Source organism: Mauremys reevesii, linkage group 22 (assembly GCF_016161935.1).
Source record: "Mauremys reevesii isolate NIE-2019 linkage group 22, ASM1616193v1, whole genome shotgun sequence".
NCBI lineage: Eukaryota > Metazoa > Chordata > Testudines > Geoemydidae > Mauremys > Mauremys reevesii.
Window position 1 is genome coordinate 15,051,219 of NC_052644.1, and position 18,231 is coordinate 15,069,449.

General features: G+C 47.5%; 1 protein-coding gene across 1 annotated transcript in view; it reads left to right on the plus strand.

Annotated features, from left to right (window-relative positions):
* Positions 1-12,510: 12,510 nt before the first annotated feature.
* The window catches only part of LOC120388853 (butyrophilin subfamily 3 member A2-like), a 50,741-nt gene continuing 45,020 nt past the window's right edge, over positions 12,511-18,231 (plus strand). The window contains exon 1 of the mRNA XM_039510944.1: positions 12,511-12,597. The gene's annotated coding sequence lies outside the window, so the exon portion shown is untranslated. The remainder of the gene's footprint in view (positions 12,598-18,231) is intronic.

Sequence of the window (18,231 nt, forward strand, 5' to 3'; positions counted from 1 at the left end):
CAGTTACTCCACAGCGACCCCTCTGGCTGATTACAGAACAACACTGGTTGCTAGGGGAGCCCAATCCAGCCTTCCCCAGCTGGAGAAATGGTGGCCACAAGGGCGCATGGCAGAAGGCAAAGCAGATGAAAGAGGGGGAGCCTCAGGGATTTTCTGATTTATGATTGCTGTGAGAACCCCAGTCACCGTGCTGGCATGTTGTATCCATTCTCTTTCATCTGTTTTTTTCAGCTTTCATCTGTTTTTGCCTGCGTGTGTGCACAGTGCCCAGCGGAGCTGGTCAGCACCACTCACCACCATCACAATGCAAACCAATATTGTTACTAATATTGAAAAGTTCACAGTGCAATAAATTAGTTGTGGACTTTCAAAAATGGTGCTGCTGTGTCTTTTAGCACAGCTCAAGAGAATGAATGTCATAGATTCATAGAGTTTCAGACCAGAAGGGAACATCAGATCATCTAGTCCGACCAGCTGTGTATCACAGGCCAAAGAATCATACCCAGTTCTCCCTGAGCTGAGTCCACTAACTTGGGTTTTGCTACAGCACCTTCCAGAAAGGTACCCAGTCTGGATCTGATGCCATCAATTCAACACTGCCCTGGGGACCTTGTGCCAGTTGTAAATCACCCTCTCTGTGTCCTGTGCATTCGACAATCACAAGGATGGAATCATCTCACAGAGCATCATTGACCTTGTAGTGTTCTTTCTTTTAAGGAGAAAGAGACATTGAGCAATTCCCCAGAATTAGTGGGACAGAATGACCCAGATTTGTCATTGCAAGCCCATCTCCCTGCTGCAGCCACATGCAGGAAAGCACTGACAGTAGGGTTTCAGCTGCAAAATACACATTTGTCAACATATTATCATCACGGTGTGAGAGAACACGAGAGAGGTGAGGATTTACTGGACAGAGACCTCCTGGTTCCATCCCTTTCATTGCACTGAGCCCACAGGTAACACTCAGACATCCCAAGAGAGACAGCAAGAAATAGAAAAGGAGACCTACCACAAATGAACAGAGCCACCTTTTTAGAGCATTTCTTTGAGACAGGGAATCAGACATTGCAGTGAGACCAGGAAGAAAGGGGAAGCACTGAACAATACACTAATAGAGGTGGGGCTAGGGACCCCAGTGTGTTTGTTAGTTTGGTTTATTTCCTAAAACCAACAAAAGGTCCATATCTGAACAATAAGACACTCCCATGTCCCACCCCAGTGCTCTCTAGGGCCAGGCTCTAAAAACACAAATAACCTATTCAAGTTACCTGCATATCCAAGATATGCACAAGGTCTAGCAGCAATGAGAATCAGTGCGAACAATACCCAGAATGCAGCCAGCCAGGGAGAAACCCGGGGGAAGACATCACCTGGCAAACAGAGAGCGCAGTGTGTGAGGAGCACGGTCCCATCCCGGAGCTGGAGAATGAGGTTTGTCAAGTGGTTTGACAGCTGAGTGCTGGCTCAGAGATCCCCAGAAATTCACAGGAATGAATGGAATGTTCTTTCCACGCCCAAATCACAGCCACACATGGGAGGCATTGGAACCAGAGAAGCCAGCGCAGCATCATAGAATCATAGAATCATAGAATTCAAGATCAGAAGGGACCATTATGATCATCTAGTCTGACCTCCTGCAAGATGCAGGCCACATAAGCCGATCCACCCACTCCTTAGCAAGCGACCCCTGCCCCATGCTACGGAGGAAGGCAAAAAACCTCCAGGGCCATTGCCAATCTTCCCTGGAGGAAAATTCCTTCCCGACCCCAAATATGGCGGTCAGCTGAACCCCGAGCATGCGGGCAAGACTCTCCAGCCATACCCTCTGGAAAAGGTTATATCATATCATTGACCCATTGTACTATTTACCAGTGTGGCACTTAATTGACCTATTGACTAAGCCCGTTATCCTATCATACCATCTCCTCCATAAACTTATCTAGCTTAATCTTAAAGTCATGAAGGTCCTTCGCCCCCACTGTTTCCCTCGGTAGGCTGTTCCAGTATTGCACTCCCCTGATGGTTAGAAACCAATCTGAACAGGAATCCAAGGTGCCTGACCTACCATGTGCCATGAAAAAAAACACCCCCAGGTTATAGGGGGAAGGGTAGCTCAGTAGTTTGAGCATTAGCTAGCTAAACCCAGGGCTGTGAGTTCAACCCTTAAGAGGGCCATTTAGGGATCTGGTGCAAAAATCTGTCTGGGTAGTGGTCCTGTTTTGAGCAGAAGTTGGACTAGATGATCTCTTGAGGTCCCTTCCAACCCTGATATTCTATGATTGCCATTGGCATTCATGAAGCAACTGCACATAGCAGACAGACCCTTTTGGGCTCAAGGAAACAAGCACTGAGAGGGGGGATTGCGTCATTACGCAGGTCTGGGATGATGAGCAGAGGCTGCAGAACTTTCAGATGTGCTGTCACCTTCCTGGATCTGTGTGCATTTTTTGAAAAGTTATTTACTTGTTCCCATAATATAAGATCTAGGGGCCACCCAATGAAATTAATGGGCAGCAGGTTTAAAACCAATAAAAGGAAGTTCTTCTTCATGCAGTGCACAGTCAACCTGTGGAACTCCTTGCCTGAGGAGGTTGTGAAGGTTAGGAATATAACAGGGTTTAAAAGAGAACTAGATAAATTCATGGAGGTTAAGTCTATTAATTAGCCAGGATGGGTAAGGAACAGTGTCCTTAGTCTCTGTTTGTCAGAGGGTGGAGATGGATGGCAGGAGAGAGATTGCTTGATCATTACCTGTTAGGTTCACTCCTTCTGGGACACCTGGTATTGGCTACTGTCAGTAGACAGGATACTGGGCTGGATGGGCCTTGGTCTGACCCAGTATGGCCATTCTTATGTGCAGAGCTCGCCCCAGCACTGTGGCAAACACCAAAATGAGAGCTGCCTTCTCAATGAAGAAGCATGTGGCGATCACCGTGTGTAAATGGCAACTCCAGACTACTACTGGTCAGTCACGAATAAGTCTGGAGTTGGGAAGTCCACTGTTAGGGCTGTGTTAATGAAAGTGTGAAGGGCCATTAATAGCATCCTGCTACGAAGGACGGTGACACTTGGAAATATGCATGAAATTGTGCATGTCTTTGCGGCAATGGGATTCGCAAACTGTGGCGGTGCAACAGATATCCCAGTTTTGGCCCCGGACCATTTTGTGACATAGTACATCAATAGAAAGGGATAGTTCTCTATTGTATTGCAGGCAATTGTGGATCACTGTTGGAGTTTCACTGACATCAACGCGGGGTGGTCAGGGAACGAGCATGATGCACATATCTTCAAGAACACTGGTTTGTACAGAAAGCTGCAAGCAGGGACTTTCTTTCCAGGCTAGAAGATTTCAATGGATGATGTTGAAATGCCCATAGCGATCCTGGGAGACCCAGCGTATCCTTACTCCCATGGCTCATGAAACCTTATACTAGAAACCTGGACAGCAGCAAGGAGTGCTTCAACAATAGGCTGAGGAGGTGGAAAATGACCATGGAATGTGTGCTGAGCAGATTAAAAGTGCGCTGGCATGGCTTTATGGCAAGTTAGATCTAAATGAGGAAAATATTCCCATGGTCATAGCAGCTTGCTCTGTGCGCCATAATAGTTATGAGGCTAAGGATGAAAACTTTCCCTCAGGGTAAAGCAAGGAGCTGGATCGCCTAGCGGCTGATTTTGAGCAGTCACCTACCAGGGCTATTAGAGGGGCACAACAAGGGGTTATTTGAATCAGGAAGGCATTCAGGTACCATTTTTACAATGAGCACCAGTAATGTGTCTTTCTATACAGCACTCTGCCATGCTTTCTTAACTTGCTGACTTGCATGAAAATGTTGATGATTTCTGACCGTGACTTATAGTCTGAAAATGATCCAATTGACACTGTGTATTAATTCCAGCAGCAATCTCTGTGTGTAGAAGACAAATAAAAAATGATTATCTTTCAGGGAGTATTTTTCTTTTTCTTCTTTTTCCTTTATGCCACTTTTCCTGGTGAAGGTCGTGGTGGCACCATGGAAAATAGGGAGGATCAGGCCTCCTTTTCCTCCGCAACAGGTTCCGGCTCCTCCTGGGTCATTGCCCTGTGTTCCCAAGCCAGCCAGGAGATATAATCCCTTCAGCATGTCCTGGGTTGCCCTTGGGTGCCACTGCCCAGGTTCAAATGGAAGCCTCCCAGGGGGCATCCTTATCAGGTGCCCGAACCACCTCAACTGACTGCTCTCGCTCCAGAGGAGTGGCAGCTCTACTCCAAGGCTCTCCTGAATAGCCAAGCTTCTCACCCTATCTGGGAGGGTAAACCCAGCCACCCTGTGGAGAAACTTCATTTCCACTGCTTGTACCCACAATCTCATCCCGGAGCACTGTACCTATGCTGACCGCACACCCAGTGTAGGAGCAGCTAGGTCAACAGAATTATTCAATCGACCTAGCTATTGCTGCGTGGAGAGGTGGATTACCTACATTGGCAGAAACCGATTCTGTTGTGTCTGTTGCTGTAGGAAGCTTCTACATTCAAGACTTTTTTTTCTTTCCACATGTTTTTTGGCCGTTTCTCCTAGTTCCCCCACTTAATCACATTGATTCCAGCTCCCACTTGCTCAGAGGTCACTTCTGATGCTTTTTCTCAACTGCCTTGTATTCTTCCCCATCTGGCAGTGCCCTGTTACCTGCCTCCCTGGTACCTGATGCCCAGCAGAAACAGGTGAATGAGCAGGGATGAAGAAGGGACCAGGATAGGGGGGAGGGAAAGTCCTGCTGCCGAATTGCCGCCGAAGAATGAATGAAGTGGCGGCGGTAGAGCCTGTGATTTTGTGGGGTCTAACTCATGATTTTTGACTGCTTGGGCTGGTAATGTTGCTTCCAAGATGGTCTTTGGTTCCAGTCCAGTTCCAATCCAGAGAGGAACTCACAGGTTAAGAGAGGAGGGAGATGCTGGATATCAGCAGTGGCCACTTAGAATTAGCATGTGTCCTGAGAATGCCGGGAGTTCAGGTCTGCAGGGCAGGATCAGGGGTGGCAGGTTTGTAGAAATTTTGGTGGTGCCCAGAACTGCCCCTGCCCAAACTCGCCCCCCCCACCTGCCCAAGGCTCTAGGAGGCAGTTTGGGTGAGGGAGGAGGTCTGGGGTGCAGGCCCTAGGCTGGGGCAGGGGATTGGCATGAAGGCTCTGGAAGGAAGTTTGGGAATGGGAAGGGGTGTGGAGGGAGGGAGTGCAGGGTGAGGGCTGTGGGTTGTGGCTGCAGATGAGGGGTTTGGAGCATGGGAGGGGCTCAGGGTGAGAGTAGAGGTGAGGGCTCTGTCGGGTTGGGAATGGGAGGTATGGGGTATGGGAGGGGCTCAGGGCTGGGAAAGAGGGTTGGGGTATGGAGGTGAGGGCTCTGTCTGGGACTGGGGATGAGGTGTTTGGGGTGCTGGAGGGGCTCAGGGCTAGGGTAGAGGGTAGAGGGTGCAGTGGGGGGTGAAAGCTTTGACTGGGAGTGGGGCAGGGCTGGGGATGAGTTTGGGGTGCAGGCAGGCTGCTCCAGGACAGGGGCCAGAGAGGACTCCCCCCAGCCCTTTCCCTGCCAGCAGCAGCGAGCTCTGGGGGAGGAGCCCCCCTTTCCTGCCCCCCCAGCAGCACACTCACCCCCACCACTGTTAGTGTATGTCCTCCTAGGGCCCCTCTCAGGTCCAGGAATCTCCCTCGCCTCCCCTGTGGTGGGTGCCGGGGGGGCGCTGCATGCACCTCCTTCCCTGCTGTTGCCCTTGACTGTATCCTCACTGGGGGTGAGGGATGGGGCTGCCTCCTTGCCCAGCATGGGGCAGGAGCAGTGACTGCAGGCGTCAGAGCCCCCTGTGCTGCTGGAGGGTCCCAATGAACCCAATGGAAAATGAAAGAGTCTGAGGGGGAAGGGCAGGCTCAGAGTCAGTCTGCTCTGGCAACGGAGATGGGGGGCGCTAGGACCCAGCGGCAGCAGTTGCTGCAGGGGAAAGACAGGGACTCTCTGCTCTGGGGCTGTGGAAGGTGGGGGAGCAAGTTGGGGCCGGGAGACACTCGGGGGGCGGAAGGTGGGGCCGGGGGCAAGATCACCCGGGTTATAAATATCTCCGTGCCAGCAGCTTTTTTTCCCCCTCTCCATCACTTTCTGCGCCCCCTGCCCGGCTTTGTGTGCCTGAGGCAAGTGCCTCACTTGCCTTTCCCTTGTTACGGCACTGGGCAGAGCAACCAGCACCAGAACCATTGCCAGCACTGAATTCAGCACCTGCAACTCCGTCTGCAACTCCAACATCAGAGGGCACCACCAAGGTCGCACTGGCAGCCACAGGTAAATCTGCACAAGAGGCTCAGTCAGAGCCTGAAACACAACCTAATGCACCAGCAGAGAGTGGTTCACAGTCAATGGAAACAGCCCCATCACCCACATCGCTTCCAGAGGGATCAAGCCCAAGTCCACAATCCAGTGAGGAGCTGATGTCTCCAGCATCAAGGGAACAGTTCCAGGCTGAACAGGAAGCAGATGAAAGCCTCCAGGGAGCTTGGGTGGCAGCACAGAGCAACCCACCGCCTCTTAGCTCTTCTAATTGATCCCAGTTTGTTGTAGAAAGATGGCTTTTATATAAGGAAACTCTAGCTGGTGGGCACCAGAAAGACTGACATCCTCAAAGACAGTTGGTAGGTCCAACTAAGTACCAGGTAAAGCTCTTGTGCTTAGCCCATGATCATCCTAGTGGCCATGCTGGGGTAAACAGGACCAAAGACAGTTTAGGGAAGTCCTTCCACTGGGAGAGAATGGGCAAGGATGTCTCTACTTATGTGGGTGTGCCAAAGAGTGGGAAAACCTCAAGACCAGGTCAAAGACCCTCTCCAGCCACTCCCCATCATTGAGGTTTCCGTTCAGCAAGTAGCTGTGGATGTTCTGGGTCCTTTTCTGAAAAAGAAACCCAGAGGAAACCAGTACATACTGACTTTCATGGATTTTGCCACCCGATGGTCGGAAGCAGTAGCTTTAAGCAACACCAGGGGCAAAAGCGTGTGCCATGCATTAGCAGACATTTTTGCCAGGGTAGATTGGCCCTCCGACACCTTTACGGATTCGGGAACTAATTTCCTGGCAGGGACCATGAAAAGCCTTTGGGAAGCGCATGGAATGAACCACTTGGTTGCCACCCCTTACTACGATCAAACAAATGGCCTGGTGGAGAACTTTGGGGACCATGATATGTAAATTCGTAAATGAACACTCCAATGATTGGGACCTAGTGTTGCAGCAGTTGCTCCTTGCCTACAGGTCTGTACCACATCCCAGTTTAGGGTTTTCACCATTTGAATGTGTGTATGGCCGCGAGATTAAGGGGCCAGTACAACTGGTGAAGCAGCAATGGGAGGGGTGGGAAGGGCCATTTACAGTCCATGAGCACCTGGGAGCTGTTAATTATCTCATAGCATCTCCCACCTCAAACCTACAGCCTAAAGTGTACCATGTTAATTCTCTAAAGCCCTTTTATTCCAGAGAATTAAAGGTTTGTCAGTTTACAGCCCAGGAAGGAGATGACGCTGAGTGGCCTGAAGTTGTCTACTACGAAGGAAAAAGTGATGGTGGCACGGAAGAGATGAACCTCTCCATGACCCTTGGACTCATGCAGTGACAGCAGATCAAGGAGCTGTGCACTAGCTTCGCACCAATGTTCTCAGCCACCCCTGGATGGACCAAACGGGCATACCACTCCATTGACACAGGTAATACTTGCCCAATTAGAGCCCAACTCTACCAGGTGTAACCTCAAGCCAAAACTGCTACAGAACGGGACATCCAGGACATGCTACAGATGGGTGTAATCCGCCCCTCTGACAGTGCATGGGCATCTCCAGTGGCTCTAGTTCCCAAACCAAATGGGGAGATATGGTTTTGTGTGGACTACCGTAAGCTAAATGTTGTAACTCACCCAGACAACTATCCAATGCCATGCACAGATGTTCTATTGGAGAAACTGGGATGTGCCCAGTTCATCTCTACCTTAGAGTTAACCAAGAGGTACTGGCAAGTACCGCTAGAACACGCCAAGGAAAAGTCAGCCTTCATCACCCATGCAGTGCTGTATGAATTTAATGTGCTCCCTTTCAGGTTGAGAAATGCACCCACCACCTTCCAAAAACTTGTAGATAGTCTCCTAGTGGGATTCGGAGTAGTTGCAGTCGCCTACCTTGATGATGTGGCCATCTTTTCTGATTCATAGGCAAAACACCTGGAACATCTACAAAAAGTCTTTGAACTCATAAGGGAGGAACGACTAACTGTTAAGGCTAAAAAGTGTCAAATAGGCCTAAACAGAGTAACGTACCTTGGACAGCAGGTGGGTTAAGGAACTATCAACCCCCTACAGGTCAAAGTGACTGCTATCCAAAAGTGGCCTGTCCCAAAGTCACAGAAAACAGGTCCAATCCTTCATCAGCTTGGCTGGATATTACAGGCAATTTTTACTGCACTATAGCCAAATCACCGCCCCACTGACAGACCTAACCAAAAAGAAACAGCCAAATGCTGTTTAGTGGACTGAAGAGTGTCAGAAGGCCTTTAACCAGCTTAAAGCGACACTCATATATGACTCTGTGCTAAGGGCCCCAGACTTTGACAAACCTTTCCTAGTAACCACTGATGCGTCCGAGTGTGGTGTGGGAGCGGTTTCAATGCAGGAAGGACCGGATCAAGAATTCCATCCTGTCATGTTTCTCAGCAAGAAACTGTCTGAGAGGGAAAGCCACTGGTCAATAAGCAAAAAGGAATGCTATGCCATTGTGTACGTGCTGAAGAAACTACGCCCATATGTTTGGGGATGGCGTTTCCACCTAAGAACCGACCGTGCTGCGCTGAAGTGGCTTTATACCGTCAAGGACAATAACAAAACACTTCTTCAGTGGAGTTTGGCTCTCCAAGATCTTGATTTTGAAATAAAACACATTTCAGGAGCTTCTAACAAAGTGGCTGATGCATTCTTCCATGAAAGTTTCCCAGAATCAACTGGTTAAAATCATTCTTGAAATGTGGAAAATATTGTTAGTTTTTATATAATCAGTAGTATATATAGAGGTGCATGTGTCTTATCAATTCTGTTTTCTCTTAGAGCTCTAGGAATAAATCACAGACCATGTGGAGCAGGCTGTCCAGCACCGACTGTGATTTGGGGGTGTCAGGGTTCCTTCCCCACTCTGAACTCTAGGGTACAGATGTGGGGACCCACATGAAGCCCCCTAAACTTATTTCTACCAACTTAGGGTAAAACGTGCTACTCCTTTGCCACCACCAAGTGCTTTAACAAGAAACAGGGGAAGGACCACTTGCAGTTCCTCTTCTCCCAAAATATCCCCCCAAGTCATTATACCCCTTTCCCTGGAAAGGCTTGAGAAGCCTCTCAGCAATTACTCTTGGTGAGCACAGATCCAAACCCTTGGATTTTAAAACAATGAAAAAATCAATCAGGTTTTTAAAAGAAGAATTTTATTAACAGAAAAGGTAAAAATCATCTCTGTAAAATCAGGATGGAAAATAACTTTACAGGGTAATCAGATTCATAGAGCCCAGAGGAACCCTCTCTAGCCTTAGGTTCAAAGTTACAGCAAACAAAGGTAAACCCTCTAGCAAAAGGAACATTTACAAGTTGAGAAAACAAAAGATAAAACTAACACGCCTTGCCTGGCTGTTACTTACAAGTTTGAAATATGAGAGACTTTTGCAAAAAGATATGGAGAACATGGGTTGATGTCCGGTCCCTCTTAGTCCCAAGAGCAAACAACATCAAAACAAAAAGCACAATTAAAAGCCTCACCCTCACACCAGATTTGAAAGTATCTTGTCCCCTTATTGGTCCTTTGGGTCAGGTGTCAGCCAGGTTACCTGAGCTGCTTAACCTTTTATACCTAAAAGGATTTTGATGCCTCTGGCCAGCAGGGATTTTATAGTATTGTATATAGAAGGGTTGTTACCCTTCCTTTTCTAGTTATGACGGGGGATGTGTCATAAACATATAGCTAAGGGTAGCACAAAATCCCTCCTTTACCTGTAAAGTGTTAAGAAGCTCAGATAACCTGGTTGGCACCTGACCAGAAGGACCAATGGGGAAAGAAGATACTCTGTGTGTGTTCTCTCTGTGATAAAGAAAGAGACCAAGCAAGTAATCCAGTGCCTATCAAAATGATATAACTAATATTACAGAAATAGTAAGTAATAGCAAGGAAATGTGTTAGATTATCTTTTGTTTTAGCTTGCAAGTTTTCCCTATGCTAACTGGGAGGTTTATCCCTGTTTTTTTGTAACTTTGAAGTTTTGCCTTGAGGGGAATCCTCTGTATTTTAAATCTTATTACCGTGTACAGTTACATTCCATCCTGATTTTACAGAGGTGCTGCTTTTACTTTTTTCTTTATAATAAAGTTCTGCTTTTAAGAATCTGATTGGGTTTTTAGTGTCCTAAAAACCAAAGGGTCTGCTCTATACTCACACTGGTTACTCTCAAGCCTCCCCAGGAAAGGAGTGAAGGGACTTGGGGGGATATTTTGGTGAAACAGGAACTCCAAGTGGTCCTTTTCCTGAATCTTTGTCTAACTCACTTGGTGATGGCAGCATACCGTCCAAGGGCAAGGAAGAATTTGAGCCTTGGGGAAGTTTTTAACTTAAGCTAGTAAAAATAAGCTTAGGGGGTCTTTCATGTGGGTCCCCACATCTGTACCCTAGCATTTAGAGTGGAGAGGGAACCCTGACAGAGGCAAACAGTTTCTTTGACCTGGTACAATGTGTTTATGTGTTTTTCTCAGGCTCAACACGCCATTGGGAGGTTCTGACTCGCCATGTGAATTCTCTAACTGTGAAACCACTTAGTCAGATAAGATGGGAGAGTCTCACTGATGCTTTGAAGCCTCTTCACTATGAACTTAGAAAACATCTACGATACCCTAATTGAAATTTCCGATGATACTACCTTTACTGGATCATCTGGAAATATGTCACGTTCAGATGCAGAAATTCTTGCAAATGGCTTTCCGAGTTCAAATTTGAGATTAACCTCACTAGTAAGCAGCTTCAGGAAAAGAATTTGAACATACATTCTGCTATTCAAAAACTGCAGCAAACTAAAAATATTTGGAGGAATTCAGAAGTGATGAAGGGTTCAAAAGAACTCTGGTAGATCCTCTCAAGCTTGCTGAAGAAATAAACTTTTCGACAGAATTTGAACCAGAGTCAGTTCACATTCGGCAAAAGAAACAGCACTTTTCGTATGAAGGACATGACACACTCATTCAGAACCCAAAAACAAAGGTTCAAAGTGAATTTCTACTTTGCAGTTCTTGATGCTGCTATTCACTCGGTTGAGGAAAGATTTCAACAGAGCAGCAGCTAGAGTATTTGGCTTTCTATATGATATCCACAGCTTGCAAAAGAAAACAGCAAAACAGATAAGAGAATTTTGTATAAAACTGGAGTCAGCATTGACTCATGAAAATTCAAAAGATATTTGATGCTAGAGATTTGTGTAGTGAGCTTTGGGCTTTTTCAAGATGACTTAAGAAATATTCCATTACTGAAGAAGTAATGAAGTTTGTTTGTGAAAATAAACTCACAGACAGTTTCCCAAACATTTTTATAGCTCTATACATTTTTTTTTAAGTTTGACAGTTTCCGAAGTTAATGGAGAACCTAGCTTCTCAAAGTTAAAGTTGATAAAAAACATATCTGCATTCAACAATGGTGCAAGAGAGACTTGTCGGACTTGCCACAGTATCAATAGAGCATGAACTAGCTGGAAAACTGGATCTAAAAGAACTAGTGACTGAATTTTCAAAGCTTAAAGCAAGTAAAGTCATGTTTTAAGAGCACAGAGTGTGTTTTATTCGGAGTGTTTTGTAAATACAGGTTAAAGTTCATTGAAGAGTTTTCTTATTTCTTTCTATATTGGATATGGTGGTAATGGCAGTTAAAGCAGGATAGCGTAAAGGATGATTTTGGATTTGTAATAATAAAAATTACAATTAACATTTTAATGCATTTTATTTGAAATTGGACTGAAATATCATCTGTTGTACAAATCTATTCTGAAAATTTTGTGTCTCTATTTTATCCGATCTCAGAAACATTGGTTGGACAGAAGGACGGACAGACAAACTGAATTATTAAGCCTGTTTTTTTTAAAAAAAATAAATAAAAGAAAACACTTTAAGATGCATTAAAAGGAAAAAAAAGGAGCAAAATGTTTCCCAGTTTACCAAAAACCTCGGACTAGATCTGTGCTTGGGGCGCCGATTGCATGGTTCGCATAGGGTGCCAGTTGCTGGGAGCTTGTCTAGGGCCGCCCCTGCCAAGCAATGCAGAGGTGGCTCATCGCTGTATGAACTCCTCGCTGCTCACCATGTCTGCTCAGGTAATCGAACACTTGTTCTGGGTCCTGGCCAGATAATACCTCTGCTGCGATACACAGGTTAATGTGTAACAGGTGCCCTGGTGCTTTCACTTTCCAATCCCCCAGTCAGAGTTCACAAACAGCTCTGCAATCCATTTCCTTGTCTGCCCCAGAGGCTGGGACCCCGGGCTAACTTCATGGCATCTCCTGGAACACGCTGAATCCTTAAGGTAGGTCCCTCCCCATTATTACCCCTTATCCTTCGCTCTCAGGGCTGCTCACATTCCTGCCCCTGGATCACATCCCCCCTGCCATGGCCTGTTCCCATCTCCCATCAGTGCTGGACAAACCCTGATGGTATGTGTGATTCTCTGCTCAGCCTGTTATCCACTCACTGAAGGGTGTGACCATTTGGGGTTCCTTGTGGCCTTTCCCTGGAGGGTGTGATGGGCGCACGGGTGATTTGGTGCCTTTTAAAAAGGGCCGCACAGCCCTGCCCTGCCAATGCTCCTGGTGGAAGGGGCACCAGGCCAGAAGCATGGGGGGAGGGGAGGACGGAAGGGAAGAGGCGTTATTTGGCTCAGAGATCTAAATGGAAGGTGCCTCCCTGGTTATTATTATTACATGCATTACCGTAGCACCTAGAGGCCCCAGCTGAGACCTTGGCCCCCATTGTGCCAGATGCTGCACAGACCCCAGCCAAGGTTTGGCCTCCATTATGCCATGCCAGGTGATACATAGACCCTGACTGAGATCAGGGCCCCATTGTGCTGGCTGCTGCACATACAGACCATGAGAGACCATCCCTGCCCCAAAGAGCCTCAGTCTGGCAAGCAGATGTAGCTGAGTCTAGCTGGGCTCAGACCCTTTCAAGCCTTGTCTCCATGGGACATTAGTTGTGTTGGAATATGTGTTAACCCAGCACAGGATGTTGAATGCAGGGGCCTGGTCTGTGCTGGAGGGATGTGTGGTGTTAGATAACGTGTTAACTGTCAGACCTAGTAGTGCATCAAGCCATCAGCTCACACTCTGCCAACAATGACAGCCTTGAATGCCTTGAATGTCCCCTTGAGCACCTTTGTGCTTCTTCCACACTGCCCACCACACACAGGAATTGCTCGCAGCCAATATTCACAGAGCCACCACCTTCCTCTCCTCAAAATCCCTCCTTGGAGCCTACCTCTGCCATGGGGCCTATTGAACACTTGTTACTAGGAGACTCACCCGGGATTGGAAAGACCTGGGGTCAAATCCCTGCCCCAAATCAGAAATGGGGAATGAAACTCAGTTCTTCCAAATCCCAGATGAGGGCTTCAACCTCACACTCTAGGATACTCTGGCCACATGCCCCTAGTCTCTGTCTCTCTCACCCACCCCCGGCAGTCTTTAGAGAAGGGTATGAACCGGTAGGTGCTCTCAGAGAAGTTAGCCGTTAATTTGTCTATGTCCCTTTGTGGATCTGGCCCTTAACTCCTATTGAAAGCCAATGGGACTTAGGTGCTTTTTCAACATTTTACCCTCTGTTATTAGGCTGAACAAGAGCCCTGTAAAGAAGCTGGTGATTAGAGTTAGTGAAGAATTTTCATCAATAACATTTTTAATGAAAAGTGGCTTTCAAAAATTTATGAATAGTTTCACTGAAAAAACTTATTTCATTCAAAAATGTTCAATAAAATGATTCACGGCAAAAAAAGTTCATTTTGATTCCCTTAGACTGGAATTAAATGCTTGAAATTTATGGAGAAAAAGACTAAGAACTGAACGTAAAAAAAATCATTATGATTGCATTTGATTTTAATTGAATTTCCATTCTTTTTTTAAACCATTTTTTAATCATTGTATCAGAATATTGATTTCAGGAAAACTTTTGAATGAAAACAAATTTTTTGTCAGAAAAAAAATCCCCAGTGTCGCCAGCCTCCCAGAATCCCCAGTGCCGGGTGTTCTTTGGCTCTCACAGCCCCCCCTTGCACAAGGGCAAATAGGTAATAAAATGACCCAGAAACCTACGCTCACCCTTTGCTCTGGGGCTGGGCTGGAGATGCAATGACAACAGAGAGCACTTAGATGGGCTCCAGACTCCAATCCCTCCTTCCTGGCCAGCAGGGGCTGTGAGCTCTGCAGAGGGTGGGGCTGGATTCAGGCAATGCAGGGCCCTAGGCTCTCCCTGACATGAGGCTTCCATAGACCTGCCCCCTATCCACTGGAGTGGCAGTGGCTGGGTCCCCCCTTCCCATCCTAGAGAGACAGGACAGCACATGGGCCCCCTCTGCCCCCAGAAAGCTTGGGGCATTAACAAGAATTTCTCCCCCCTCGCACACCACTTTCCTCAGCAGGTTGTGTTGGTTGTAGTAATATATTTTTGCAAGAGTATAATTTTGAGAGGCTCCCTCATAAGGGGTGACAATATGAATATAGGAATTTTGAGCCAGCCCCTGGAAGCCGGGGTGCAGAACACAGTGTAGCTGTGCACAGCAGTTCACCACAGATGCTCTCTAGTTTGTTTTTAATAAAAGATTTATTCCTTTCTCATTCACTGGGTTGTTGATTAATGGTCCTCAAGATCACTCCATGGTGTCAGAAGCGCTGAGTGACAAAGAGAGTACAGCAGTCATTTTGAGGTTAACTCCTGTATTTGAAACTGAAAGCAGAAGCAAGCGGAGAAGGTGGAGCAGCAAAGAGAGAAGAAACAAAAGCTTTTATATATGTTGTATGAGTACAATAGTAGCCTGACTAGCTTAAGAAGGGAAGAAAGCCAAAAATGGATGTGTTGCAACCTGCATCTAGTTTGCGATTGTCAGACAATGTTGCAGAGAACTGGAAGAAATTCCAGCAGAGATATGAGTTGTATTTAGCAGTCACAGAGACAGAGGAGAAAAATGACAATGTGAAATCAGTGTTTTTGCACGTTTTTGGGAAAGGAGCATTGGATATTCATAACACTTTTAAGTTTAAAGAAGGTGAAAGCATGAAGTTAAGTCAAATACTGACTTAATTTGAGGAACATTGCATGCCAAAAGGAAAATGAGGCCTTTTAGAGTCACCAATTGTTTACATGCATGCAAAACACTGATGACGCAATAGAAAAATATGTCACAAGATTAAAGAGATTCAGTAAAACCTGTGACTCTGGTGAGTTGACAGAGTCTCTGGTCAGAGATAGACTCATTTGTGGCATGGAAGTCAATGTATTAAGAGAGAGAGTCTGCTCTGTGAAGGAGATTTAACTTTATGTAAGCGGGGGAATGGTCCCGCTGTTGTGGGGAACTTTCCTGGCTTCTGCACTACCCCGGTGAAGTGAGCTAGTGAAAGGATCTGAGTCCTCACTCCCACTTCCTTTACCCAGAGACCTCCCCCCCCCCCGCCGCCCTTGAGGACTCCCCTTCCACTCTTCTGTCTGGCAGAGTCCTCATAACCCTGACTAGGCTGGGAATGCTTAAAGGAAAACACATCACCCTGCTCTGTGGCAGAGAACATCACAAACAGTGTCTCTGGAATGTCAGGGCAGTTCACTTTGTTCCTTGTAGGTCCCAGGCCTCCTTCTCAGGACCTGGCTGTGCTGCAGGGATGCTGCGGGTTGGACACTTGCTCTGGTGGTGGCCACACACCTCCGGGCTTTGGGTGGTGGGACCCTTCTTCCCACCGTCAGCCCCCCCATCGGGTTAAGATCCCCCTCTCAGCCTGGCCTGCAAGGACCCTTGGCTGGGGGTGTCTTTCTGCACTGCGCCCTTTGCCCAGGGTCCCCCTTTGGCTGGCCTCAGTTGCTCACAACACCTGGCTCTAGACTGCTCCAGCTCCACTCTAACTCAGCACTGACACTGCTGCTCTGCCTCCAGCCCCCTGGGCTGCTTTTCTGGCCCCTCTGGCTGGCACAGCTCTGATCCCTCTCAGCTTGGGCCCCTGCTCTCTCCTTAGCTCGGCCTCACTGTTTCTGATCCAGGCAATTCCAGCTCACATGGAGGATGAGAGCCCCTGGCCTCCTGACTCCCTGATTAGCCTGCCTGTCCTGTCAATCAGGCTGACCTGGAGTGTTGGCCTCTCCACATTTTTCCTGGAGACTGTCATCTTGGGGTTCTGATTTCCCATCAACCCGTCCCCTTTCTCTTGGTACTGGGAGCTAGCAACCAACACCCCCACCCCCAAGTTTTAGTAAGGGGACAACAGTCCCCTTACATTTAGAAAAACCTCTCCAGATCTGCAGGGCAGCAGAAATTATGAAAGCACAAGCCAAAGAGCTGAATTCATCACAAGGGGTTATCCACATACTAAGTACAAAAGAATGCAGCAAAATGCCGCAGATGCCAAATACAGAAAAATCAGGAGCATTCAGTTGAAGACATGCTGGTTGAGGAGATATGCTGGGATCAAGCAAATCTGATGACAGGGACTGGATACTGCCTATGAAAGTGAATGAAACAGTTATTCCACTCAAACTGGACACAGGAGCTCAGGTTAATATTCTGTCTGAACAAGATTATGAGACTGAAAAATAAGACCAAAACTGGGACCAACAAGAATTCTTGAAAAATTTATATCAGTGAAAGAGAGGTGCATTGCTAGCATCAACTATCAACTATCAACAAGTACATATGGCTCCCGTTCATTGTCGTGCCAAAGGAGGTGACACCAATTTTAGGCCTGGCTGCCTGTGAAAAACTCAGTCTAATAAAATGGGTGCTCTGACTACAAGATCATACTGAACCTGGCTATGAGGCAATTGTTTGGGAATATCATGGTCTGTTCCAAGGGTTGGGTTGCTTGCAGGGTGAACATACAATTCAGATAAACAAGCAGGTCCCTCCAGTTGTCCATCCATGTACAACGGTACTGTTTGCACTCCGTGACAAACTCAAGGCTGAACTCGCATGGGTGGAATAATGCAAGTAATACAAAAATTGAGGAGCTAACAGAATGCGTGAGCTCCCTAGTCATTGTGGAGAAAAATAATGACCAGCTAGGCATATGCTTAGGTCAGAGAGATCTCACTAAGGCTATACAAAGAGAACATTTCAAACTGCCCACCAGAGAAGAACTTATGGCTCAATTTGTGAATGCACAATATTTCAGTAAATTGGATGCATCCTCGGGATTTTGGCAGCTAAAATCCACTGAAGAAAGCTCAACATTATCACAGTTAATACCCCATCTGGAAGACACAGATTCTTATGCTTACCCTTCAGCATTAGCACCAGAAGTGTACCATAAAGCCATAATATGATCTATGACCATATTAACAGTGTCAACAGCTCAATGGATGACATCATCATCTGGGGCCCAACCAGTGATGAGCTCCCAAAATCTGGGTCCTCGGCGGCACTTCGGCGGTGAGGGAGGAGGGGGGTTTCTTCAATCGCTCCGGGTTTTTGGCGGCACTTCGGTGGTGGGTCCTTTAGTGCCACCAAAGACCCAGAGAAAGTGAAGGACCCACCACCGAAGACCCGGTAGGGAACCGCCCAGTGAGTACAAACCCCATGTGCCTACCCCTCCATCCGATCCCAACCCACATCCTGCCCCCAACTGCCCCCCTCAGAATCCACAACCCATCAACCCCCCCACTCCTTGTCCCATGACCACCCCCTCCCAAGACCCCCCCACCCCTAACTGCCCCCCAGGACCCCACTCCCTACCCAACTAGCCCCACTCCCTGTCCCTTGACTGCCCTGAGCCCATCCACCACCACCCCAACAGACCCCTGGAACTCCGACACCTACCCAACCCTCCTGTTCCCTGTCCCCTGACCGCCCCCCCAGAACCTCCTCCCCCTCCCACCCCACCCTGCCCCGTATCCAACCCCTCCTCCCAATCCTGGGCCAGCCCCCTTACCATGCTGCTCAGGACAGTGTGTAAGGATGTCGCATGGCTCG